General features: G+C 39.9%; 1 protein-coding gene across 9 annotated transcripts in view; it reads left to right on the top strand.

Annotated features, from left to right (window-relative positions):
* The window catches only part of LOC147155834 (uncharacterized), a 116,577-nt gene that overhangs the window by 51,782 nt on the left and 36,797 nt on the right, over positions 1 to 27,998 (top strand). The gene's annotated exons all lie outside the window — the stretch shown is intronic.

Below are 27,998 nucleotides of genomic sequence, written 5' to 3'. Positions count from 1 at the left end.
TACATATAAGCTTGGTAAGTTTACAACACGTTACAGACATATCCTGGCGTCCACTATAACAAATAAAAACATGAGATAAGCCCGCCCCCAAAATTCCCATGTTCTCACGTGTGAAAAAAAAAATCAAAATCTGTTAAAAATTATTAATCCTACGTGTACAGCATAATAATAACAATAATAATAATAATCTGATGATGATGATGATAATAATAATAGTAATGTAATAATGATAAGAATAAGAATAATAAATAGTCCAATAAACACAAACAGTCACAAAATGAAAACCATTTGTTGCCAGGTCTTGTTTAATCCTTCGTTAATTTGTAATCAAGTTACCAAGTTACCAAGTTGTAACCAACCTGTATTTGCCGTGCAGTTGCTTCGTATTCGCAGTTCAGCCCTTCATTAAAAACTAAACACCCGACGCCGGTGGCAATGAACCAGGTGGGCGTTGGAGCAGTGTGAGTCCTTGGGTCTGACTCATACTTTTTTCTGTGCCTACTCACTGCGAATGCATTTAGCCCCCAAAATCCCCCGCCGTGGACTACTTTATGGATTCCTGGAATTGATTTTCTTATTTTAAAAGCTAATGATGTGTATAGAACAGAGAGAGAAAAACAATTGCCCTTATCGAGTGTATAGCTTGTCCTCTGTGGCCGACATGAATAAGTTAGTTTGCTGCGCGTAATTGAAAGCCGTATGAATTCATCAACGGATGAAAGACGAAACTTGGGATCCCATTAGCGGCTTGACGGATGCTCGCCAGGACCGATGTGTCGCTCCCTCCGATTAATTGATGACAAAGATGTGTATTGATTTTGATCCTTGTCTGACGTTATACACGAGCCAAGTAGCTGAAGTCGATGGGGGTGTGTTATTCCAAGCAAGGTTCCTATTTGGAAAGTTCCAGGAGAGAGAGAGAAAAAAAAGGAAAATCTTATTGATTTGAAAATTGATCTCACATAAGGGGAAATCACATGGACAAAGTAGATAAGATTAGTACAATACTGTACAGTGAGCAAGATTACTGAACTAATATGTTAGTTTCTGATGGCTTTGCATCTCTGTTGCATTGAATTGCCAACTTCTGGCTCTATTGAACTGCTATTCCAGCCCAAGAATCCATTCAAAACAGGTCTTATAAACAGTGCTGACAAAGCTAATTATTAGTTTAGTGATTCACAGGAAATCAAAATGTTCAACGTTAACATTAATGTAATATTAATATTAATATTTAGTTGTTTAAGTACTATTTTTGTAACCTGCTTCACATCTGTGTTCCATGATGTCTGGTACTAGTCAATGCCAAGAACCATTAGACTACACTCAAAAATTGGTTAGGCAGAAACATTTACTGAAGTTTTGGGTAATACACAGTGACTTTTGAAGCACACAAATATTAGCTCATTGACGAACACTAAAGCAAAGTCTTATTATTTTTAATAATATTTGGTTATATATCCATTGTCTTTGAGACCTGCTTCACCTCTGTGTTGCATGCAAACAACTTATGGCATCAGAGAACCCAAAAGAACGTTAGGCTACATTCCAAAATTACTTGGTTTGGACTCAGAAACTGTGTTTCACAGATGTGAAGCGGGTCTCAGAATTTGCATTGAAACAACAAAATGTTAGTTTAGTGATTCATAGGAAATCTATGACCTAATGACCAATAGTGAGCTACACACCGTTTCTGAGACCTGCTTCACCTCTGTGTTGCACTGAGAGGACCAGCCTCTGGCATCAGTGAACAGCCTATTTCTGGGTTTGGACTTAACTAAAACTACATTTTCTAAATGGATGAATCACTAAGCTAATATTTAGTTGCATTAGCACTGTTTCTGAGACCGGTTTTACATCTGTGTTGGAGTCAACCAAACCCTCAGAAAATATATAGTAGCTTTTGAGGCCAAAACATTTTTTAATGTTGTCCAATGAACCTCGTTGGAAAAACATTTTTGGGCTCCAAAAAAACAAAACAAAAAGCTGCTGGGCTTAGTGCAACACAGATATGAAGCAGGTCTTAAAAACAGTGGCTATAGTACTAAACATTAGCCCATAGGCGAGGACCATTAAACAGCATTCTACAGTTTGTGTCCCGGGGAGGAACTAACTTTCTCATTTGAGTCTTGTTGAAAAAGTTTAGGCAGCACTTTTTGTCCCCCTCTGTGCTGATCATGGCCTCAGTTGGTCCAAGTTGTTTGGCCACAGGTTCAGGGATATCTGTTTACGGCGCCTGCTTACTTACAATGCTACGTTCCGCTCGGCTGCACGCTGTAATGAAAGCGTAAAAGCCGCCGGGGTCGACTCCCGTAAGCACAGTTGGGATGCAAGTTTTGCACCCGCCCTCAATGTTTAATTAGTGCAATTTTTCTTAGTTTTAATCAGTTCAGCCTTTCAACTGCTTCCTTCGTGTTTGCCCCCTGAGTGTTTGATGGGTGGGAGGGAGAAGTGAGGTAGGGTTATTATGAAATTAACTTTTTAACGTATGTTTACTCTACGGTTGTGCACGAATAGTTAGTGACTCGAATTGAGTGGAAAATTGGCCATTGAAAATGATTGCCGAATTCGAATTTTCCCATTCGAGTCAGAACACATCACAGCATATTGTTGTCAGAGAGGAATGTTTGTATGGCCCTTGAGCCACATATGTGGTTCATTCGAGTGAATACCCAGAAGTAACTATGGGGATATTGGGCTGGCTAACGCCGTGCTAGCAACAAATGAAAGGGAGTTTGCAAATTTGGACGGCGGACCTGTGAGATGAACTAGCTTAGCGCTCGCTAAGATGAGGCTAGTAGCAAGTAGCAACGTACAGTTGAGGGATTTAAAAACTGGGCAAAGAGGAAAAAAAACATCCTGCCGTTGGCCCGAGTATGGCGCACGATCCTGACCTGGTGTTTAACATAAGTTATTTTAAACAAAAAAAGTTAGCTTTTCAATGTGTTGATGCACTGGTGTACGCCACACTATGATACGTTTGAATGAGATAAGTGAATATGACTTTATAAACAGAAGTTGAACTCTATTACCATTTTTTTCAAATGGGATTTTTCATTTGTTGGAGTATGACGTGTTTTTCATCAAAAGTATATTGTGTAACCCATTTGACTTGATTCAGTCATTCAGTGGCTAATGTCAGTCTGAATAGCAAATGCGGGTTTTTGGTGCAAATCCAGCCTCTATTCAATCAGCATCGCCGTTGTATAGTTTCAACAAATTTAAAAATATCATGAAATCAATCGAGTCAATATAAAGTGACTAAAAATGACTACAAACAATAATTCTGTCATAGTTTTCTCATGTTTCGTCCTTTTCAGCGCACCGCCGGAACACGTCGAGGTCAACGTCTTGGCTTTGACCCGTGTTTCGCATTAAAATCGGGCCGCTCTTTGCTTGGGCTGTGATCTCATTACCAGGCCAGTGCTCTGTATTTGATGTAAAGCCCGGGCATTAATGAAGATCCCTCCAGGGTAAGGAAATGGAGGGGTGGGTGCGGTGGTGATGGGGGAGCAGGTAATGTACTGCAGCAGAACAAGATGGAGCGACGGTGGTATTATAGACTTGATCTTGTCTTTTGGCAGGCCGGGCCAGTTTAGTCATTGATCTGCAGGGGCGTGGCTGTGGAGAAAAGGCCTACGACGCCGGATGTTATAATTGACAACATACTGTAAGTGGGCTTGGACATCAGATTGAAAACAATCCATGGTGCATATAACAGATTAGATTGGCTGCTTCTTCTTAAATTGGACTTCAGTGAACTCCTGTTTATTGTGGGCGATGGATTCCATACCCACTTGCAATAGTTGAAAATCCACACAAAAAAGTTTAGTTTTACCAATTGGACACTTTTTCAACACATTTAAACATATTAAAACACACTTCAAACATATTGTAACCAAAAATTACAAGGCACCACAAATGACTGTAAAAGCCTATAAAAATGATCATCTTGCCAGTCAGTGTAAGCTTTACAGTTTACAACTTTACCAAAGGGTGCATCTGTAGCAGTGTGCTCGATCTCACCAGTAAAGTTAACATTCCAGTGGGCCAGATCTTGATGTGTGTGCGTTCCAGGCGGCTGTTCTGTCTCCTCTTCCATATCAGTCAGCGAACTTTCTCTCATCATCTCGCCAGCTAGTGTATGCATAACAGTGGGGTAAAACTGCGAAGAGTACCTGTGTGAATGTGCCTAGGTTTTGTAGGCTCCTCTTCCATATCATTTCATTGCCTGGCTGTCATCATCTTGCCAGCAAGTGTATGCGTAATGCTGGGCTGGATTTTTCCAGCCAATGTGTGCATTCCAGCCTTTAGCCGTCTCATCTTGCACGTGGCTCGGAGTGTTGGATCTTGGTCTCTTGCTAGCAAGCGCGTTAGCATTCGTCATCTTGCCAGCAAGTGTGCGCGTTCTGTCTCGTGTTTGGCCATCTGCTTGTCTGTATATAGTGAGCTCTCATTTCACCAGTGAGTGTGTGCAACAAACAGAGGATACTTTAGATAGATTTTGTATTTCCTTCCTATTAGTTGAAGTTGCATTCAGACAACAGTGATCCTACATCGAAAAGTGAACAAACAACCAATCTGCATTCGTGTGCTCATCTCACTGCTGAGCAATGTGAGGAAAAAGTATCAAAACATTATTATTTATGTCGGGGAATTGTAAAAATGAGCAGGAAAAAAAACACCCACTCCATCCTTCCATGCAGCGGGGTAATTCATCTTAAACAACGTGGCACGCATTAATACAAACCTGGAGGCCTCGCTACATTTAAATTGCACCCCCAGACTGTGTGTGTTCGTGTGCGTGCACAAACCACTTTTGTGCATTTTTCCTTGAGAGGCAGCAAAATAATCTTCCTTGTGCATTTACTAAAATGCTGTCTATCATTTTTATTGGAGAAGGCGGCCCCTTGAAAGGCTGCGGGTGATCGCAAACAACAAGCCTCTCTGCAATATTGATCGAGAGAGCGAGAGACACAGAAAGAGAATCTGAGCTCCTCTCAATAATTTGACGTCGCAGAAGGGGGGGGGGGGGCGTGGTCCATTTCGGAATCCTTTGATATGGGATGAAACCGGAGCAAATCGTGCGCGACTTTGAAGTGTGCACGCTCGACCGGCGCCACGCTGCGATGCGGAACACTTCCAGCGCGAATCACCGCGCTCGACGGCGGCGGCGGCAATGTCGCTTCGCGTTACGTCTCGTGTCAGCGCCTTTGAGAATGTTTTGGGGAATAAATAGAGATGTCTTTTCACATCAGGCGCTGCATCGGCCCCCGAAATTTAATCGGCCGCCGCCGCGACACTTACGCTCCGGCAGCCTTGCTGAATGTCGGAGGGAGGGAGGGTGGGAGGAAGGGGGAGGTGGGAGAGGTGACATGTGGGTCAGCGCCACTGAATAACAGCCCAAGGCGGGCAGGGTGGTGGGAAGTGAAAAATAGTGTCTGAACAGCAGGCGCAAATACACACGGGCGGCCTTCATTACGCTTTTATCGCGTCGCTCCCACTCGGATGTTTTCCGTGACTCGGAAATTGGCGAAGCGAGGACGTTTCCTGCCGATTCCACAAATGTGACCTTGCATGATTTCCAGACTGGGGATAAACAAATATATTCCCCATTCATCATCCACACAAGAAAAACAAAAATCCTCACTTCAAAAGACCGCTGAGAACAAAAATAAACTTTCAAGTGTAATTGTCCCAATTCACCAATTGCTACTTTCCTGCTCAGCCAGATCTTATGGCACAAAAAACATCCCTGCAATAAATGTTGAGCCCCGCAGCATCCACCCAAAAATGAACTCCTTCCTCCACAATACAGCCCAAGCTCCAAACTGTACAACTTTTGGTGGTGCCGGCGCTTCAAGGTGTCGACAATCTGTCAGCAGCAGATGAGGCCAATCTGCTGGTAGATCCTTAAATCCGAGTTTATGCCGGATCTAACAGAAGCATACAATCCTTAAACTCGCTTAGCTGCCTTTGCGCAGTTATTTATTTGCTTTAGAGCGTACGCTTTGAAGTGTCCCAAGTGTATAGTTTTTGCACGAGTCAAATGAAGTGTTTTGTTTGGTGCTACAGTTATTTGTTCCCAGGTGCATATTAGGATGTAGTACAGTGCGGAAAGTCATTATTTGATCCTCATTTTCCTCACTTGCAAATAAATTAGCTGATTAATCTTATGATTGTTTATTGATTGTGGTAGTAGACAGAAAATGAGTCAAGCATGTATAAAAAAAAAACACACGATTAAAAAATGTAATCGCCCGACACCTAAAAAAATCAACCTTGCAGAAAATAATGATTTCTCCTCTATATAGGAGATCGGATTCATTATTCATCCTTAAAAAATAGCAAATAATTTTTCAAGTTATTGAAGTTCATACTGCAGGTATGCTTCAAGTAAAAACACATTGGGCAGAACCCTCAAGCATTCCTCTTCAAGCGAGTCCAAATTTCCAAACTTGTTTCACAGAACAAACAGGTGCCTTCAGGAGATGTCACTCCCCCTGAACATAAAAAAAAAAAAATCAAACAAGAAGTCATGTTCATGCCCGTGAGAGCTGTCGTTTCCCAGCCAGGCCAGGAAGAAAAAAAATGGAGTCAGTTGGGAATACGGAGGCTTGCAGATAACATGAGCGCCTGACTTTAAAGATGGCCCGGTCCCAAACCAGCCACGTGGTTGAAGCCAGGTTCAGCAAAAAAATAAAAAAATGAGTCTGGGGGTTTCACAAAAAGGGAGGTTCAAGCTTGAATCAAATTTCAAAGCTGATAAGGTTCTGGTGGGATATACTGTACAAAAGTCATAATGTTACCAATAACACATACAGATAATCGACACAAAAAAAAAATCCTTTGCTATCTAAAACTATTAAAAGAATGCAGCATGAATTGACGCATATTGGTTTCAACGCAGTCATCGTAAATCTCCCTTTCCGCCAGTTTATGTCCACATAATGAACACCTCAGAAGCATCTCACGAGCAGAATGAAATATTTCAGATGACATAGTTACGAATAAGTCATGGTGCGATGTCATATAAAAATAATACACACAGGAGCTTAGCTGAAATGTTGAGAAAAAGCCATGACCGAGCCGTGACCCTGCCAGGAACTAATGACCGAGCAAGCCGAGATTTTTTTTCCATTTTCCATTCACGCGAAAGGCCTCATGAATAAAATACACAAGCCGGGGGAAGCAAAAGCAATCCGATTGGCCTTCAAGACGAGAATTTACCCGCTCGATGCACCACGGCCCATCATGAATCTGCAGTGAAATTATGACGATAATCTGGCCAAATTTAAAAATGAAAATGATTTTATTCCTTGATCTGCTCGGAAAACAATCGGGTGACAAACGTAAATGTTACAACTGTTCACTGTTTACGATCGCATATTCTACATGTGTGATTAAGGCCCGATTGTCGCAAGTTTCTGAAAGATTATCATGCATGATTAAGCAAAATATGAGCATTTGTTCCCCCTTCCGATCAAACTCAAACGATTATAAGATCTCTATCAAAGCTCTATAATCCTTTGATGTGGGATATGTTGCAAGTAATTTTTCCTTGCTGATGCTGGGAAAACTGTTGTGATCGATCACCGTAAATGTGGAGCCTGTTCAAGATTTACTATCACAAACATATTTAATTGCCACTACGATGCAGTTAACATATGCTAACAATTAGCCAAGCTTCTTTTTTTTTTCTTCTTTTTTTTTTCCCCCAGCATTTCGGATTGCCCTGTGGCACCGTGTTGCCTCTTACAGGTCAGTCTTGGTATTACAACAGGCGTGGTAAGGAAGAGGAGACATAGCTATATCGTTATGTTAATGATAAAGACATATAAATGCTGTAATTAGGTCACTAGAGTTTTTTTGTTAATATTTGTGTTGTAAACTGAAATACTAATTGATCTATGTTCATTTGTGCATCAGTCATGTCAGGGACAACAAAAATCAACATGGTTGTCATTATTTTTTTGCAAAGTGATGAAGCTGTCACACTCCTACGTGTCAGCCCCTTTCCGGCTAGTGGGCTCGAGAGCCCTACACGCCGTTTGATTGCCTCTCCGTTATGGATTTGATCATTGGAGTGGGTTGTTCTCGCTGTTCCTGTGATTAATGTGTTCACGCTACGTGAGAAAGTTGTGTTGGAAATGTCATTAGTTAGGGTCATGCTTGTTTTACGCTTTTGCTATAGGCCTGTGAAAACAACCAGGAATATGTAGCTATTTGTCTTAGCTTGGCTGGCTAAGCTTGCTAGCAGCACAGATAGTTTTTTTTTTTAAACAATGTATTAATGTTTGATGACAGTGTTGCCGTGGCTTAGATCTGTGTGCTGCAGTATTTTACTCTACAGTTTCCATTTGCTGCAGACGATTTTTTACTTGATGCTTTCAGTAAGCTAGCTTCATTAGCATGCAATGTTGGTGCGCTTTAGCTATGGATCATGGAAAACGACTTCACAGTAAAATTATTTATTTTTTACACTACATAAAGTCTCTTCTTGGATAAAATTCCCTTACTGTAGTGAAATAAATCCATGAGACTCTCATTGTTGTTATTTGCATGCCCTGTTGCCATATTCGTTCAATGCAGCCTGAGTTACAAAGTGGAAAAACAATCTACCATCCCAAACTCAGGCATCGTTATAAAAATAAAAATAAATGCAAATGCTGCCGTCTTCTCCATAAATAAGATATTTAAAGACCACGGGCAAAACTTGGCTCTAATAAAAGCTGACATGTTCATAATATCCTGTAATATTACCACCGATAAAAAAGCCAAAAGATGAGATCCTCAAGTTGACTGGCTGATATTCATCGTTGATATTTCCAATCCACTTTAACCCGCCGACCGCCCCGCGGAAGATGAATGGACCTACAAACATTAATCATTCAACGCATCCATTTGGCGGAAACTCCTCATTTTCATTTTCCCCAAACGTCCATAAGAGTTAAGCTGATGAATGTCGGTTAAGGCAGAACACTGAGATGTATGCGATGTAATTACTGTAATAATACTAAGAAGCAGAAATGTCGGTTATCTTAGCATATTCTCCGAAAACAAAATAGCCCGACTAATTACGTCCTGTTTAGCGTTATGGCCACTTTACCCGGCGTTGAGATCTCAACGTCGTTTTTTGCATATCCATAAATTCTCGCCGCCGCCGCATCCTTTTTTCCCGTCGTGAGCAAAAGGCCCACACTCTTCATCGAAATGGCTCTTTCATAGCACGGAAACACAATTAGTTTAAGTACTTGCAAGCGTCGGATATCGGTGACAAGCCTATTTGTTACAGGCGCTTTTAATAGTGCATTAAAAGATTTGCCCGACAGAACACTAATCAAAAATATATAGTCCCTGCACGGGCCTTTATGGGAGTAAACTGTAATGGTGTTTGTGCAATTTGCCTGAGGGGGTCTAGGGACTATATATCACCCAATGCGTCTTGGGTGTACAGTGGCTCTCCCACGGTGGCCATATTGGCGACACAAGGGCTGTCGAGCGGCGCTGAGAAAAATGTGCCGTCTCCGCCGCCACGCTTGTCATATTTGTCATGGATCACAATGTCAATAACGACCCTTTCCCTCTGTGGCTAGCTGCCATTTACACGGGGAAATTCAATTCAAAAAGTTATTCGTTCTTGATTGTAAGAGATGAGATGTTTTTTTTAGGTCTGTTTGTTTTTGTAAACTTTTTATACTTTTAAACGATTGAATGCAAGAGGAAGGATGCACTTAGGCACAGAATGAACGTTTAATTTGGTGATTTTTTTTTTTTTTAATATAAAAATAAAAAGATGTCCAAAACATTTCACACTTTAAAAATAAGTGGAATTCGTCACACACAATTGAATGTCTACGATAAAGTAAACATTATTAGCCTATTTAACTATTCACTCCCAGACATTTTCACTGAAGCAACCCCCTTCGCTCCCGGCTGTTTTACTGGATTTTGACAGATTTTGCGAGGCCCACAGAATATTGTGTTGCTATAAAAACATGGAGCGTTAGAGTATCTTCTTTCATTAGGGAAAAAAACAACATATTTGTATCTGTTTCCGTTTTGCAGCAATTAGCATTAGCTAAGTTTAATCATTATTCACAAACCTATTCAAAACACTGGAGAAAAGAGCTCTATATTCTGCCCCCTTTGTAATTTGGAGTGCAAAACAATACCGTCTTTAACCACAAACCACTTGAAACCCAGACGAGCGCGTCTGCCCAAAACACCGCCGACTCCTCCCGCCTACGCCGTACCACGCTTGGCAAGGACCTCTTGTAAAAAGACCTAAAGTGCCTGCACGAATGCACAAACATGATTCAGCTAATAGGCCTTAAGCGACATCCATCAGCACTTATTATTACCACCAAACACAAGACGCCTGCCAGCCGGCTGATATATTCACATGGCTCAAGAGGAGGACAAAGCGTTGTGGTGCATTGCATCTATCACATGACGGTATTAAAGTAATCCCCCGCTTTTCGTGGGAGATGCCTGCCACGAATGGTGAAATATTCTACCGAGCGATATGAAACGCCTATAAAGAAAGCAAGGTAAACCTCGTAGCGTTCCTAAAGAAACGACATGCGATCGGGAGAGCCACCCTCCCCCACGCCATGCTCTCGTCATTCACCAGGCACATTCAAGAGTTTTGATCGTCCCTTGAGGAACGCTACGGAGGCTTACCTTGCTGACAGAGAGCCGCCATTCTTCGTCACTACGCAAGGACTGTGTTGCGACGTAAACAGCAATGGCGGCGTACGTCCAAATAAAGTTTCTGCAAAATGTATTAAACTGGAAATGATTCTTGAAAAACAACCAACTAAATAATATAGAGCAAATTTGTCATTCCTGTCGGGGTTCCTTTTAACACTGTAAACCGACCATATATGTAGAGTAGTTGAATCAGTACTTTTATTTTTACTTTGAACACAAGTATCTGTAGAGTGTGAGTACTGTCACCAGCTATTCAAACTATTCAAAAACATTTGCTCTTGGCCATAGCTAATAAATCAGAAACTGATGACTTTAAAGCGCTTCAAGTGCTTCTGGCGAGATTACTGTAAAAACAATATGATATTCTATATTGTTCATTAGTGCCCCCCCCCCCCCCATTCTAGATTGTTTATACTACGGCGCTCGCCATTAAAGCCCCATTAGCCGCCATTACAGCGGCCCAACAATAACACTGCAACCCGGATTGCAATCAGAAAAGCGCGCAGGTTACATCACTAGCTAGGCGCGCGTCCGATGTATCCCGAGCGCTCTCTTGTCAACGGCGCGGCTAATGACGAACGAGCGGTTTCATTTTGTTTAAGTGCAAAACATCCATTCTGAAACGGGCTTTAAAAGCACCCGTGTCAAGAGGAGAAATATTGACTCTGCGCCTGCAATCCTTTTCCTTCTCATTCTGCAACAGTGTGATAGATTAGCGGTGTAGCGAGTCAACGGACTCATTACCACCAGCGAATAACAGAGGGCTGAATTCAAAGGGCGAGATGCTAATGATTCGGCCCGACTCTTGCGTTTTCATATGAATATTTAAAAGACAACAACCAGGGAGAATGCAATTAAAGGGGTGCAAGTACAGGAAGATACTAGTTTCTGCTGCCTTAATTATTTCCCATTTTAAAGCCTTTTAAAAGACAAAAATAAGGATGTATGCGTCATTGTTGCGGTTACATTAGAGCTGTGCTTTTGTCGGAGGCTCTTTGCGGAGTTTGCATCCTCTTCAAATCACAATTAAAACATGATTGCGCTTTCACAATGGGGCTCGGAATCATCCAAAACGACATTACGGCATTGTTTGTGCATTGCGACGTGCTTGGTGCATTATGGAGGAAATGCAAAATAACACTCTGGTTCTGCTCCACAGCTCCCTTCGACATGCGTGGGTGTAATATGCAAACATTACAGCCGCAATTACACATATTATACATTATTTTACAGTAATTATAGGGATGACTAATGAAATAAAAGCACACAAATCGTCTTATGTGGCAAACCAACAAAGCAGTGATTTTCAAGATTGAAAATTAATATGCAATCAATTAAAGATGTTTTTTTTTTTTTAATAATAATACACCAAGGATAAAAAAAAACGATAGGTTAATGCATATAAAAAAATAATAATCAAAAATCCATGTTAAATAGATTAACGTATCTTAACTTTGAACAGAAACATGTTTTTGTAACAGTTTATGTAACCAATTTTTTTCCTTACATTTTAACATTATAATACAATATAGTGCTGTTTGCCTTTTATTAAAAGCATAACAAAAATTGTGGACATATCCCGCCAATTTTGTAGGAACATTCCCACAGACACACCAAAATCATGTGTGCAATGTCACTTTAGGTGTTTTGCTTCCCAAATGGCTGTAAAAACAGTTATAATGCGGGTTTAAGCTGCGGGACTTTGCGAATATTTGTCTGGTAATGAGGAATCTCCCATTTTCCAGCGTGACAAATGGCCGATCCCTCAGGCAATAGTCTGTCACGTACTAACCCGAAGAAAATCCTTGGGCCAGCACCGCTATGTTTTATTTATTTATCATTTATTTTTCTTTTCTGGGATTTCACAGAGTCTTGTAACAGCTGCTCTCAAACACTCGCTCCTTGGACAAGTGCCACAGTGGAAAAACAATGAACCGGAGCCACTGTACAGCGCAATCCATAGCTAATTAGAGCAGATGGCTTTCAAAGCAGACAGTTTGACGAGGGGCATCAAGACTGCATATCCACCGCGCGTCGATACCGCTTCTACGGTTCCCTTTTGTGCCCGTGCTCAGCAATACCCTCCAGCATTTATTGCCCCCCCCCCCCCCCGTTAAAGCGTCTGTACGCAATTAGCGGAAGCTGCGTTGCAGCGGGGATTTGAGACTTTTCCTTATTTGTGTCCCAACAACGATTACAGTGCAAAGAATAATATTGTATTTTTTTTTTTTTTTTACTATAGTTATTTTTAAAAACAAGTTTTTAAAACTTATCTTTAGAAACTCGGCAACAGTTACAACATAGATAGAACCTTGTTAGCTAAACTGGAAACTTGCTAACTTGCTAGCAGCAACAATAGTAACCCTGCCTTACATCATTAGCATTTTTATTTAACCAGCTTACAACAGCATCAGAAAAGGCGTGACTGTTGATTTTTTGATAGATTTAGCAGACTATTGGCTAGCTTTAGCTAGAGTCAGTTTTTGTATGTGTGTTCAAAACTGGCCAATAGACTGCCTGAGGTCAATTGACTGCGAGCCAGTTTGAGCACTGCGATCGATCAGGAAGCATTATTATGTCAGATAATCAACTAATTAATTCTTATTATCCTTATCAATATGCATATAACGTACCGCTGGTGGTTGAAAAATGGCTCGGATCTGCGTTGACATTTTCCCTTTGATTAACCTGTGGAGACACGCTTCATAAAGCAAATGTTTATGTGCGTTTGAATTGACTGCTACAGCGTGTTCCAAGTGGTATGAATTTTTTTTTTTGACAGGTCGCAGAAATGCGTTCTCGCCGCATTGCCTGAAGTCGAATGCAGAGGTTGTAATTTGTAGAGCCGTTCTGTCGCACTATTCACATACATGCGCCCGCTTGACAGTAAACACTGGCATTGTGACATTTTCAGATGATTTATCGTTAATATACCAATGCTGACCTTAAAAACAACCCCCCAACCAGGTTTGACATTGACACATGTGGCTTGGACTCACGAGACGAGCGCTAATGGGCATAACAGATGCCAGCTAGCTTCATTAGCCGCTAAAAGAGCTAATGACTAAAACGGCATCTGTTCAAATCCACAATGGACAAAATATGCTTGTGAACATACAGTATGTCGGTTAAAGTAATCTGAAAGTAATTTGACTATGTGGTGTTATTATTATTATTTTTTTAACCAGTCTTTTTCAACAATGTAGCATTTTTAGGCTGTCAAAACAAGCTTCTTTAGCTGTTTGTGCAACAGATGGCAGATGTTTAAATGATTGCTCTGCAAAACAGGCTTCTTAATGTATTGGTAAACGTAATCTCATAGTAATGTGAAGGTAAAGGATTTGATACTAGTTTAAATGAAGTCACTTTCCCTTTCTAAAAAGTAGAATTTTTTAAATTGCCATTAGCTAGTTTTAGCTAGCAAAAAGAAAACTGAATTTACTTTGCAATAGAATAACCTTGTGTATTAATATTACAGTGTAATTTTCTTTATAGTGTGGCCCTAAAAGTCCTTTAGTGTTTTCAGAAGCTAAAGGTAGCTGTTGTACTCATTATATGATGCTACTTAAGTACAGTAATATGCTGTCAAATGAGTCAAAACCATGTCTCTTCCCCAAGATGTCATTTAACTGAGTGCCAATTTGAATGTTGTCTCGAACAGCGGCTTGTGAAAAGATTTTAAATGCAGACGGCAAGATGTAAGTGGGCTAACCTTGAGCTAATCGTGCTTTTATTGGCGCATGCCTGACCCGAATTCCTCGGCACAGAAAAAAAAGTTGTTTTGAGGCCTTGTCGGACAAAGCTTTGAAGGACACTTTCCAATCGAAAAGTATTTTTTAATTCTTCTTTCACTGCCAAACTTTCGACGTATGTTAGCTATGGCGCGAGCAATCCCGTTGCCGTAATTAGAAAATCCTATGCGGAAGATGGTAAACAGCGCTCAAAGCCGGGCTGCGGCGTGCCTCTTCATCCTTAATGAGATTTCAGTGGGAAAGCTTGCGAGGCATCCCAGGAATCGATCGTTCTCTCTCTCTCTCTCTTCAAATGCTTTTGATAATCTTCTCTAAGGCCCCCCTGATCAATTTGGACTGATTCATCTCATTAATAAAACTTGTACGGGCCAACTTGGACTGTGTTTGTGTCTTAGAAAAGCAGTTTAGAAAAGTGAGCCAAATGTCACTTGTCGCTTTTGGCGTCTTGCGGACAATGGATTCATTTGAAGCCACTCGACCTACACCTTGATTCTGCCCATACCATTGAGCACCAGGGTGGGCAAAGTATGGCTCCGTGCTTTAATCCAGCCCACCAAGCATTTACACTAGGCCTCACCAAGCAAACTACTTGCTAACTACGAATGATTAGGCCCATCTGTTTTAAAAAATCAAATGTGGCCCTTGATTATGGAGGACCAAAACTGCCAAAATTAAAAATAAATAAATGGCAAAAATTTTGTAATTTCTTTAAATTTGATTAAAAATAAAATGTTCATTAAAATAAAATAAAATGAGAGAGTGGCGACCCCTGAAGGGAAAAACCGAAAGGAAAAGAAGAATTTATTTTTAATTTGATTAAAATTATATATAAATATAAACATTGTAAGGCTGTTTGCAACAGCGGAGCCTAACCCAAGAGAGGTTTAGGACTGCCCCCTCATTTGAATAACATTTTGACCTGACAGCGTCTGCAGCATGAAATAAATAAATGTGAGCGCAGAGCGTTTTCATTTATTGATTGATATTTAATTCTATTTATATATTTATTTTTGTATTTATTTACAAACTTATTTTTATATTTATTTTTTGAGTCTCATTTTTGTTTTTTTATTTATTTTTACTTTTCTTTATTTATTTAGTGATATATATACAGTATATATCTATTTAATTTTTGAATTATTTTTGTTTATATTTTTTGTTATTAGTTTTGTTCCTCCATACTTGATCGCCAAAATCCCCGATCTAGCATGTTGCCATCTGACCCACACGAGTGTGGGCGTTATCTCATTAAAGCTTCGTCCTTTATTAACATCTCATCTTGCGCTCTTGCGTTCCGTACAGGCAGCGGTCGATAAACCATTTGCTTCACTTTGTACTGTGCAACGGATTACGTTGCATGGCTGCAATCCAAGCGTACGCTCACATTAGGAAGAAGCGGCGATACGATCCGTGCCAGCGAGTAGAAAGCGTGCCCAATCTTCTCCAATTCGTACTTTCAGCTTAACGACTTAAGCAGTGTTTGGAATTTACTTGCAACTGACATCTTGACGAATAGGCAAAACAATACTGTACAAGCAACATATTTTTTGCTACCTTTTGAGTAAATTGAGACACAATAATTTTTTCTGTATCCATACTTTGAGTGACAATTTTGTTTGCCATAAAAAAAAAATTGTGAAATAATTATGTGCTTGTGACTCAATAACTGATCTAAAGGACATGTCCCAGATGGAGGTGACAATATTTAGACTATACTATACTGCAGTTATCAAATCAATGATGTCACTTAGTGGCATTTTGTAGATATTTCTTGGATGAATAAGGGAATGTCTGGCAGAACTGAACTTTTGTAAAGATTAGTCAGCAAGTCTAAAGTAGGATGTCTCAAACCTTTTGGGTCCAAGAATACCTTTTTAATCCCAACTATGTATACCACAAAATGTCACAGAAATGTTTGTTTATTTATTTATTTATTTATTGGTGCATTTGCAGTACGGACAATTTCATTCAAATGTATGTAAAATTACAACAAAAAAGTAATTGCATCATACCCTTTCGAACTGAGTCGTAACATAACAAAAATAATCAAACCGAACCGAATCGTTCCATTTTCAAATCGAACCGTTCTTGAATCGTCTCACACTCAAAATATCAAAAACCAGAGATGATCGTCTTTTGTGGAGAGATGCACACTCCTACTCGCTATATCTATTTATTTTCCCGCCGCCTTTACATGAATCATTTTAAAATAGCTTTCCTTGCCATTTCATATATCCTCTCTTTTACGATATATGCTTATCGTAAAATTTAATATTTACCTAAATGCTGTATAAGATCAGTTCAAGACTATGGAGTGTTGGCAAAGTCTCCAGGCAAACGCGGCATCGTTTTTATTCCTCGAAAGTGAATCAATGCGATCAATCCGCCAGCCCTCCTCATCATCATGTTTTCTCAGGTAAAGTAAACCCTAACCAGCCTACTGTTATAAGAAACCTCTCGCTCTAATTGCTGGAGTGTGGGCGCCTGCACACCGTCAAGTTTGACTCTCACATGAAGAGAAGGTTCTGTAAACACAAAAAAGCTGGGAATGTGCACATAATGGACTCATATGCATAATACTGACAAGGACTCAAATTATGCTGTTCCTGTTTAGTGTGTTGACAAGCGAGGAGCCAGGAAGAGCAACAGGGCAACACTGATTATTTTTTTTTTGTCTGCATCCTTAACAGCAACCTGTGTTGTCATTTGCGATATTGTATGATAAAGAGAACAGGTCTAGTTTACAACTGGTTGAATTTAAAGTAGGACAAGAATAGCCCCTAGTAGAGAACAGATCACTGTGTTAATATATTGGAAAAAGAATTGTGGAGCACAGTGTTTTTATTTATCCTTCCTGTTGGGTGGCAAGGATTTAGTCTGGTATTTCAACATCAGCCATGAAATACAAACTCAGTCTGAACAAAAACATACACCGAATATATCCTCATGCTCTTCAAACCAACTGTCAACGGTTCTTTTTTTTTGTAGTTTTGAGATCGGTGTTGTAGTGGCGTAGAGGTTGAAATATTTCATGGCTGATCTCGAAGCAAATTCTTTATATTTGGCGGCTATATCTGCTTCCCATTTTAACAGAAAAACACAATTTTATTTTGTAATTTTTCTTTCTTTCAATTTTCTTGCCGGTTCCAATATCTTTATCTGTGGTGGAGGAGTACTGTCCTAGGATTGGAGACATTCTTAAGACTGTACCAAAGTTAGCAAATGTTGCTTTCTCATCAGGGTTCGTTCAAGGTCGCAACCTTTGCCTAATGTTTGAATGTTTTTTGTTGTCGCAAGGAAATTTCAATCATGTTAAAAATGTATTTGTGACAAGCAGAGTTGGCAAATCCAGGTCAAGAAAGTAAATACCCTTCCACAGTTTGGCTTTCGCCCCTCGTGCTAGCTAGCCAGCTAGCTCCCTAGCAGGTAACCGAGCACCATGGAAGCAAGTTTGGGTGCTAGCTACCTTAAACCTGGGGCTAAAGCGAAAAGGTGGCAGAGTTTTGTCTTTCGAGACCTGGATTTGCCACCTCTGGCGACAAGAAAAAACATTAAAACTCTTGGCGGACGTTTAGAGAATGTTTCGCCAACATTGCGATCTAGGACAAACCTTGAAGAAGAAATCAACATTCGCCAGCTTTGCTAACGTTTACCCCTCAGTATAGCACATGTCCTGCTTTAAGCCATGTCTGCCATCTAGTGTTGAACATTGTCATCACAACTTAAAATTGCTCCACTACAGTGAACATTTTTACTTTTATTTTAAGTAATAGATAATTCTAAACATTTTGGTGGTAGGCATCAATTACTTGCATTTGTGTTTACTATTCATGGCAGGCCTCGGTCCTTATCCCCCGTGTAGTGAGACAGCTTATTGTACTCGTGTTCATTCTGCAATTTGCTTGACAGAATTTTCTCCATTAACGAAAAAAAACACTGGCAAAAGTGTATGGTGACATTGAGAAAAGTGAGATTAATAGAGACGGCGAGGTAAGTTTAATGGCTACAGTGTGTTCCCTGAAAGGGAGAACATGTCAAAGTCAAGCAGGTGACACATGAAGACCAATTACAGGCCTGGCGCTCGCCGGGCTTCACCCTCGGAGGGCTTCCCTTACCTCGGCTATTAATATTGCACTTCCTGCTCCAGAGCAAAGGACACAGCGCCGTCTCCTATGGACAAAGACACACAAAGGCCACCACTCCAAAAAAAACGTGTTCTTTAATGAGGCAGAAATATTAAACAGGACATTCTTGTCTTTGATCCACGCTACCACCTTTGGGTATGATAATAAGCCGCATGCTAATGTCAATCGAGAGGAACCGAGTGGGACAAAGGGGCCTGAATGCTCATGAATTTTAAGATGGGCTTGTATAAACTTGTCGAGCGTTCAGTCGGACATTGTCGAGTCGGGTCCTTGTAGAGCAAGCTGGCCGTCATTTTTTGTATGATGACACTGATTTGAAGGTACTGTAATGCTTTTGCATGTGGGAAAGGAGAGCCGCAGTTGTAATTTCAGCAAACAGTCAAACACAAATATAATAATGAGAACACTTGCATGGAGCTCACACAAATGAACCAACTCCAGTTTTTTTACATCACTTACTAGGCCACGCCCCTCTGGGATGGATTAATAGCATTTCAATTTATTTCAATGGGGAAGGATTTTATTTTTTGAGATTGTTAGTGACTGTTACTGAGAGTCGACACATAAAAAAAAAAAGATGTAAGCCTATTTATCTGTTAGCAAAACATTGGAATGATGTCATAGCCTTATCAACTCCAGGAAAGCGCCTGAAGCCATAAATTGTTTTTTGCTGCTAATGAACCAAGCAAAAAACTTCTAGACATGCAAATATCAGAAACAGCTTTTTTGTCAAACCCCATCATGGTTTCAGTGACAACTATAAAGTGACAAAACAGATCCCCCCCGCAAAAAAATGCTGAGAATCTTTCTGTGTGAAGTGAGCTGCTCTCGGGCTTTTAATGTAATGAGCGATTCGGCACAACAGAGACGGCCTTCTTGGCAGAGATATTTGTGGTGAGATGAAAACCGAAATCGACTGCATTTGCTCTGACCTTCAGGTCTTTGCTCGAACGCAGCCCGCTGCACAAAACATGTGCATAAGCTTTTTTGCAATCATTACATCCCAACTGCCTTTTATCTGCGTATACAGTCTATTTTTATTATATACTCAATAGTCATCCTTCATATAGCACTGTATGGAGCGTTAATGGGGACATTACACACTTTTTCATAAGAAATATTACATATTTTATGCGACTTTCTTGTCTTGCAAAAAAAATAAAAAAGGGTACCAAAAAATAAGCACCCAAAACGTCATTAAAAGTATTTTCACTTATGGAGGCAGCACTTCAAATACTCCCTGAATACTCAAGTATGTTTTTGTAAAAAAGTGTGTGGGGGGGGGGTTCTAACCCATAGTTGGGTTAGTTGTTCTGACCCAGCAGATTGGGTTGAAGATTGAATTTGAGCTGAAGAGCGAAACGGCTGAGTCAAAAATAACCCAAATTGGGTGAAATAGCTAACCCTTTAGTTGGGTTTATTAAACCCAGAAAATTGGGTTATGGATTTGACCACGTTGAGTCAAGCTTTTGAACCAACAAGAATAAGAGCCAACAAGGTTAAAAAAAAAAAAAGACAGCTACCAAGAAATGGGTTGCCAGGTTATCAGTATAGCTGTGGTTAAAAATAATGCTTTTTTTTTTTTGTTACCAGCATTTTCTAAGCAGAAGAACTTTACTTCAACTTCACACAGCAAAACTGTCCAAAATGGCCACGAATCTTCAACCCAATTTGATAGGTCGAAATATTGAACTCAACATTGAATTCCACAGCTGCCCAGTGAGATAGGAAAACAATCTAGCATTTGTATTTATTAAAAATTTCAGAAAAAAACACGAGCTGACGAAGATCTCATTTACTTTGAAAAGTAAGCACAAAATTCAACTTGACTGTTGAGCCACTTGCTGCTTCACCAAAGACTACAGTAGACTTGCATAAAGTAAGAGAGAAATTGCTAATATTTTGTCTCTTTTTCTAATGTAGCGCAATAAGAACATCTCAATTTTACAAGAAGCAGCTCTTCACATGATGCAAGGCAATATTTTGCGTACAGCTATTGTGTTGGAACTCATTAAATGAGTGTACTGTATGCGTATTGAATGATTTTTTTTGTGTATTCTAATATAATTGCCTCTTTGCTACCTTTTTTTTACTAGCTCGGAGCCATTTTGTGCCAACTGTGCGCCGGACTCACTGACCCTCTAATAAACGTGTGCACTCTGGGGAATGGCAATAATTGTAATTCTCAGTCCCGCCGCAGCTTTTAGCCGACACGGAGCTATTAGAAGCCCTGCTTTGATGCTGTTATGTGACCGTTGTTTGCAGGCCTTTGTGGGTTAATGGGGGGATAATCTGAACCGTTTGATCTCGCTCAAGTTGAAGCCCGGTGTCGGGCTTTGACAGCGGTTTGGCCTCCTCTCGCTGTTGGAGACAAAAATAATATATTTGATGAGAGTTGAATGTCCTAAATGCAATAATACAAACTCTTTCGAGAAGTGCTTCTAAAACTTATACTAATTAAGCAAAATAAGCAAAAGAAAAAGCTGGAGTTCCAACTGGCATTCCAGGGGTGTGTAGACTTTGGATATCTTTTTATATCTGTAGATGGAATTCTTTCCGTGCTGCGTTCTCCGTTAGGACCCTCGGCAGGCTTCAAAGTCCTGCCTGATCAAACACCGCACATTGCCTCACCTTTCCTGGTGTATTAAAATTGCATGTTTATTCTCCGAACGTGTGCGACTGCATGCCGACGCTCTTTTTCCCGGGAAAATAGCTCAATAAATCAGTCTGCAGAGGACGACATATTAACTAACCCCTCGCACCTCTAATACATCGGCCTCGTTTAAAAACTTGCAATGATAACAATGAATATGTCTGGAAAATGTATCACCTTGTTTTCTTACATTCGCCTCCATAGCTCAACATAAGACTGATTACTTATGCAACACTAATTTTAGCGAAAGTAATTTGCATAGTTATGAAGTGTTTTGTGTACTTATATACAAAACATGAACAATACAGTAAGTTTTTGCTCACAGTGATGTCCTACCATATATTAAGGCTCCTAAACATAATCCAACATATACAGTTATAGTATTATGATAATAAAATGTAGTATAATTTGTTTTAATAGCAATATACTTTTGATTATTCATTATATAATATTGGTTCTTCTTTTTGTTTTGACCACCCCCCCAACCGAAGTTTCCTAAAAGATAAAAAATATATAAATAGGCTTACATAAAATTCATCACTATAAAAATACAACAAAAATGCATATGTTCATAGCAATACATTATAAAACTAAATAAATGCAATAATGCACAAAAAGAACATAAAAAAGACATATGGATCATATTTTTATCATATTTTATATTGTAACTGTGGTTGTGTTCACCCCAAAAAAAAATAAAAATTTGTCTGGAAAATTTAAATAGAAAATTTGCACATTTTAATAGCGCCAATAAGGCTGAGCATCTGTTTGGAGCTAATGCATATTTGCAGTCAATTTACCACCATAATGGAATATTTAAAAGGGGAGAATGTTTTTGACTTGGCTAAACATTTCTAATGAATAATAAATAAATATATATATATATATATATATATATATATATATATATATATATATATATATATATATATATATATATATATATATATATATATATATATATATATCCCAACTATAGGATTATCTTGCCCTACGGGTCATTTCAGGTCGTTGCGGCGAAAACACCACCTGGTGTTGTATCATCCTCCAAATCCCCCTTTATCTTTATTACTGCATCTTCAATCTACACTTTGTATGGGTCGCTACACACTTCCAATTAAACCGCAAGCGTGACATTCTCTGGAGGGTGATCTGAGCAAAGAATTAGGTGACTCATGAAAAAAAAAAAGGCAGTCCGAGCGGACCAGTAAAAGTGTTAGGGGAGAATAAAACAAAAGCCGGCGAGGTTTGACGGGGGTGGTGGTTATAACGTTCCGGGTCGTGAAAACCAACCGAAGCGAGCCATGCTGCACTGCGTGTCTCTACGACATACTCAGTTCCCATTGTCGCAAATATATGACACACTTTGCTTTTAATGACTCTCTATGCTTCGATGCTGGCGTAAATTATTCATCTTAAAAGAATGTCTGCAAGCATTTAGCACGCTGTAAAATTCAACATTTACAGAAAGCAATGCTGTGCCACTATGAACGACTACCACAATAGTAAACCAAGTAAAATAGGTGTCTAGATTAGTTGGTTAACTTTTACAACACTATTGTAGCTTTTACTAACGCAGACAAACTCCTTTTGTGTTCTTACATACGTGGCCAACAAAGATGGTTCTAAGAAACTCTCCATGTAAACCCAGCTGTTGTTAGAATTAAATGTTCAATATTCATGATCTCAAATGATAGGATTGCAAATGAACAGTAATAATACAGGTGCAGATTCTTTTTCCGGGTCATATGTGGGGTCTCACATTCCCACTCTTATCAGTGAAAATGTTAAAAATCAGTATACGTTCCCCTGATTACTAAATCTGTCTTTGTCTTTGCCTATCCGGATCCCAGTGTCTCGATTTAAAAAAGATGCACAAAATGGTATGTTCATTTATTTGGCAAAAAAAAAAGAAACCCAGGATTAAATTTGCACATCTGACCAGTAGTAAAGCCTGTGGTGGTTGGGCAGCAAAATTACGTGGGGCGATAGAGTGGCAAAAACAAAGTAAAGAAACAACGTGGTTAACTCCGGAACAAAGTGTTTGCCCTCGGTCCTTGCTGAAGGACTTGATGTTTGGCTCCAAGTAGTGGAGTAAATAAAAATACAGTAGCTGTGTGGACTGCACTTACAAAAATTCTAAGTAATGTTAGAAAGAAGATTAAAGCTTCTCTGTCGATATCGAGAGCTACTAGAATAACTGGTATTGTATTGTGGACTTCCTACCAAGACAATTGGATACAAGGTTTCGGGACTGGGAAAGGAAAGTCTCGCCCTTATAAATGACTTGTTTCAAGGTGAAACTCTTAAATCTTTTGGGCACTTACAGAAGAAATTTGGTTTGGTTTCGACTGATTTGTAAAGGTTTTTACAACTGAAAAGTTATCTGATGTCCCATAAAGAAGAGTGGTCCTTTCTTAAAGTGCAACCTAGAGCCATGGAAACTTTCTTTAATGTAGTTGCAAAAGGGGGAAAATGTGACAGAATTTTATCTCACTTGTACAAATGTTTACAGTCAGATATTTCTGGGGACACCTTAGAGATAAAAGAAAAGTGGGAATTCGAAATACGGTGATAGAAGACCAAGTGTGGAGACAAATATGTGAAAATGGACACAAATTAACCAATAGTCCAATGTGGAAAGAATTTTTAAGGAAACACCTTTTTTTTTTGGTATAAACCATTACCCCCTACAACCAACCAGTGGAAAGAACGAACATTGAAAGTATACATGATGGAGAAAATAACTGCAAAATTAAATTTAAGTATGGACATATTCAAGATGCTATTCTTTTCTCTTCCTTTATTATTTTCATTTTCATATGAGGAATAACAAGTAATTATGGCTTTTGAAAAACTTGCTGTGATGAGAACTTGAAAGCCTGTGTTGTCAATAAAGACTTGTTAAAAAAAGAAATCTGTTTATGTGTACGCCTCGCAACCCCACTGTGATACCAACTTTTAAAAGGAATTAAAAAGTTCCAGTTCCGTGTTGGAAGTACTTTTTTTGTTGTAGCCTTTTTACAAGTTTCTTGGACCATTTGTGCCGGAAGCGAGTCTTGAGACGGCGAAGAGCTCCATACATCATTGTGCCGCCGCATTACCGCGGGTAATGAAGTGTGAACCAGGAGCGGCACTTGCTTGTGTCATAAAGAGTGGGATAGAGATTGTGGGCAGTCTTCAGGCGATCACAGCCGAGCGCCTCAAATTACACTTGCCAAAGAAATGGAGTCCGCGTTGCTTGCCATCACTTTTTTTGCATATCACCTGGGAGTGTATGGTAATGTATGTGTGGGGAGATGAGAGATGAAGACCGTCTTAAGGATGAGTGGATGCATTGTTCTCCACCTCACGTGAACATTTATCATTTATGTCGGAAACTTGAGCTACTCCTCACGGAACGCATTATACGAAAGCACAACCCGAGGAAATGGATGCTTGCGTTCAACAGACTACTCCGAGGAGGTGATAAAAGCAACTGAAACATTAAATCCTTACATGCTCTGTTACAGTTGAATTTGAGGTCATTCCGACTGGAATGGTCAGCAGTTATTGTGAAATGTAAATCGTATACCATTGGGTTAAGGTGGGTCATGGGGTTAGTTTTATTGATCGAACCTTAAAGTTTGTTGACCAAGCTGAAATATGAAAGCAAACAAAGCATGTTGTATCTCACACACGTCTCACACACTCAAGGCAACTAACCCCATGACAAATATTACGTCTCTCTGCTCACGTGTGTACAAGGATATGGATATACACATGAGATTTTAGGTCCCACCTAAGGGCTGAGGTTTTAGATGAGTTACTTGAAGGGGTTGTTACTTCACTGCTGTCGTACTTATTTTTATTCTTTTATTGTGAGCTGTTTTTGTGCCACTGGAGGTTCCATTTTTACCGCACTATTGTGCAAATCTTCTTGTCCTCTACCTCGTATGTTCTGTCCTATTAAGTGACAATGACCATGAGCTTGACATTTGAGACTTGTGCCTGGAATGGTTTAGTAGAGTTGAAATGTAGGGTTAAGGGCTTAGATCATGTAGCGCAGTTTGGGTTTTAGATTGCCAGGTTTATGGTGAGAGGGTTTTAGGTCATAGATTGCTAGGACTGAGATGAAGGGGTTTAAGTCTTGGATGTTAGAGGTAAGGCTGAGATGTAGTATTCGGGTCTTAGATGGTTAAGATAAGGGTTTATGAATCAGTTGGGATGAGAATCAGCACCTTCGAATCTGGTCCTCAGTCAGAAACGAGTGCAGTGTCCTTTTCAGGGTCACGAAAGAGATCTGGGCCCAAGTGGAAAAAGTTCAAATACCCAATTTGGGGGTCTTTTGGGGGTCTTCTTCACAAGTAAGGAAAGAAAGTGCTGATGCGGACTCTGCATCGGTCAAACATGGTGAGTTGAAAGGCAAAGTTTGAAATTTACCGGTCGATCAATAAGGGTCATGACCAAAAGAACAAGATCACGGGTACAAGCAGCCACAATTGTTGTCCTCTTGTGTGTCTTGGGTAAGAAGCTCAGACATTTAGGAGGGGCTCAGAGTACAGTATCTGGTTAGAAGGATATCCTCTCACGAGTGAGGTGTCTCGCAGATGGCTTAGGGTCGCCTCAGTATTTCCTCAAAAGAACTGGACAAAGGGGCTAGGGAGAGGGAAGTTTTTGGCTTTTCTGTTTAGGTTGACTCGACCCGACCTTGGATAAGCCGCAGAAAATGAATGGATGGATAAATGGATGTAGGGTTTACTGTAGGTCTTAGATATTCAGGTTCAGGGAGCTTGCAACCATTTTATGGTGTACCCAGCCTCTCGCCCAAAATCATCTAGGATATGCTCCAGCATTCTAGTGAGGATAAGCAGTACAGATAATGGATGTTATGGTTCGGATGTAGGATTAGGTATTAGATGATTAGTGTTCAAGGGGAAGGCTTTGGTTTTGTTTTAGATCTAGAGGTAAACTTGGTAAAGTCGTTGGTTGGTTAGGGTCCTCGGTTCTGGTGATGTTGTTATTTAAGGTGAAGGCTTGGGTTGAGGATCGTATCTTGTAGTTCAGAGTTAAGGTTACAGTGTGGTTTTAGGGTTAATATGAAAGAGATTCATAAAAGTTCGGATTGTAGTCTAGGGTCATGGTTCAGGTGTAGCTCGCTAGTCAGTAATGTTTACGGTCTCAAGTAAAGTCAGATGTTGTTGCTGCAGGAAGTGTCCAGACATGTACAGTTAGTCCTCGTAAGGGTGACAAACGAGGATTGACCTGACTCTATAAAAACATCCTTTATTTTATTCGCCACTTCTTAAATAGGACAATGCTGCTTTGATTTGGTTCCCTGTCCTGAAATCATGGACTGATACGAGCTCCCCGGTGGAAACATTTATAGGCCTACAATTGCTTCAAGGCTGACGCCTATGATTTTACTGCATGATTTATTGTCCACACAGACAACATTGCCCCGGGATATTTCGGAACGGAACGGAAACGGCTGCACATGCAGTAGTCATACTGCATGTTGAGCAGGCGGAAGTAGAAAATGGAGATAACTTACAAACATGAATGTTAATCCAACTGATGATGTTCAGAATTATTTCTGTTAAAGAAATACCCTCTGTTTAATTGCTGTGTTTTGTGAGTGTTTTAACTTCATTTTTTCTTTTTTTTTCTGAAACGTCCTCCTTTTGGTGCTAATTCAGCAGGTCCATCTTCTGTGGGTAATGTCTGAACGAGTCAATGAACCCGCTTAATGATCCTCACTGATTGACGAAGGGCAGGCAAAACAGTGGTAAAAAGTTGCACTTTACTTTATTGTCTCGCCTCATATTTCAAGGCGGTCACGGACTACACAACCTTTAAGGTCCCTTTACCTCACTACCTCTGCCAAGCACAAAACATGATAGGGAGAAGGATTGGTTTTGCTTTACGATCAACCGATTTTAAAATGTGAGAGATTAATTACTGTATACTGTCTGATTTACTCAAAATGACCAGCATAGAAACATGTAACGAATTTTCCACTAATATAGTCTCCTCCCCAAATTCAGGTTTCTGTAGACCTGTAAGAGGCAGCATGCTGCCACAGTGCATCCGGACTGCCGTTTACAATTTTTTTACTTTGACGGGTTTACCCAAGAAGATTGGAGAAGGATGAAAAAATAACAAGATAATCACCCATAATAATCTTTCAGAGATATTAGACAATCAGGCTTTTGCTGACTTTGATCGGGAAGAAGACATTATGCTTAAATGTGTCCCAATTAGACTCCGCTTTCTTAGCAAGATCAAATCCGTTTGTAGCAGCATAGTTTTTGATCTAAGTAGTCTTTACTTTTTTTCATAACCCTCCTTGAGTCTTGGAAGAGTGGCTTGGCATCATGTTTCTTCAATGTTTTTATCAAAAATTTATAAGGGTCACAAAACCGCAAGAGAGGAAAAATAGAAATAGTAGTTGTGGGGGCGGCGAGCTACAACGTCTGAAAAGAGTTTCTTTCCCCTCATAGAGTGACATTTACATTATGCATCGTGTGTAAATTGACAACAAGCGTGTTGTGGCTGATGTATTACATGCAGACTGCTCCAACCAAGGGATGTATGGTGGCCCTGAAGGGACAAAAAGACATGCCGTTTGTGAAATTTAAAAGCCGTGATGCCTCTGTGAGTTGTCATGAATAAAATACGGGTTTCAGACAGTCGTCGGTGGAGTATCAAATGTGTAATCTTGACTTACGGTACAATTGTGCAAAAAGATTA

This window comes from Leptonotus elevatus, chromosome 21 (genome assembly GCF_054856555.1).
Source record: "Leptonotus elevatus isolate MCC_2025b chromosome 21, RoL_Lele_1.0, whole genome shotgun sequence".
Classification (NCBI taxonomy): Eukaryota; Metazoa; Chordata; class Actinopteri; order Syngnathiformes; family Syngnathidae; genus Leptonotus; species Leptonotus elevatus.
The sequence above is the reverse complement of the archived record's forward strand: the minus strand, read 5'-3'. Positions and strand labels throughout refer to the sequence as shown.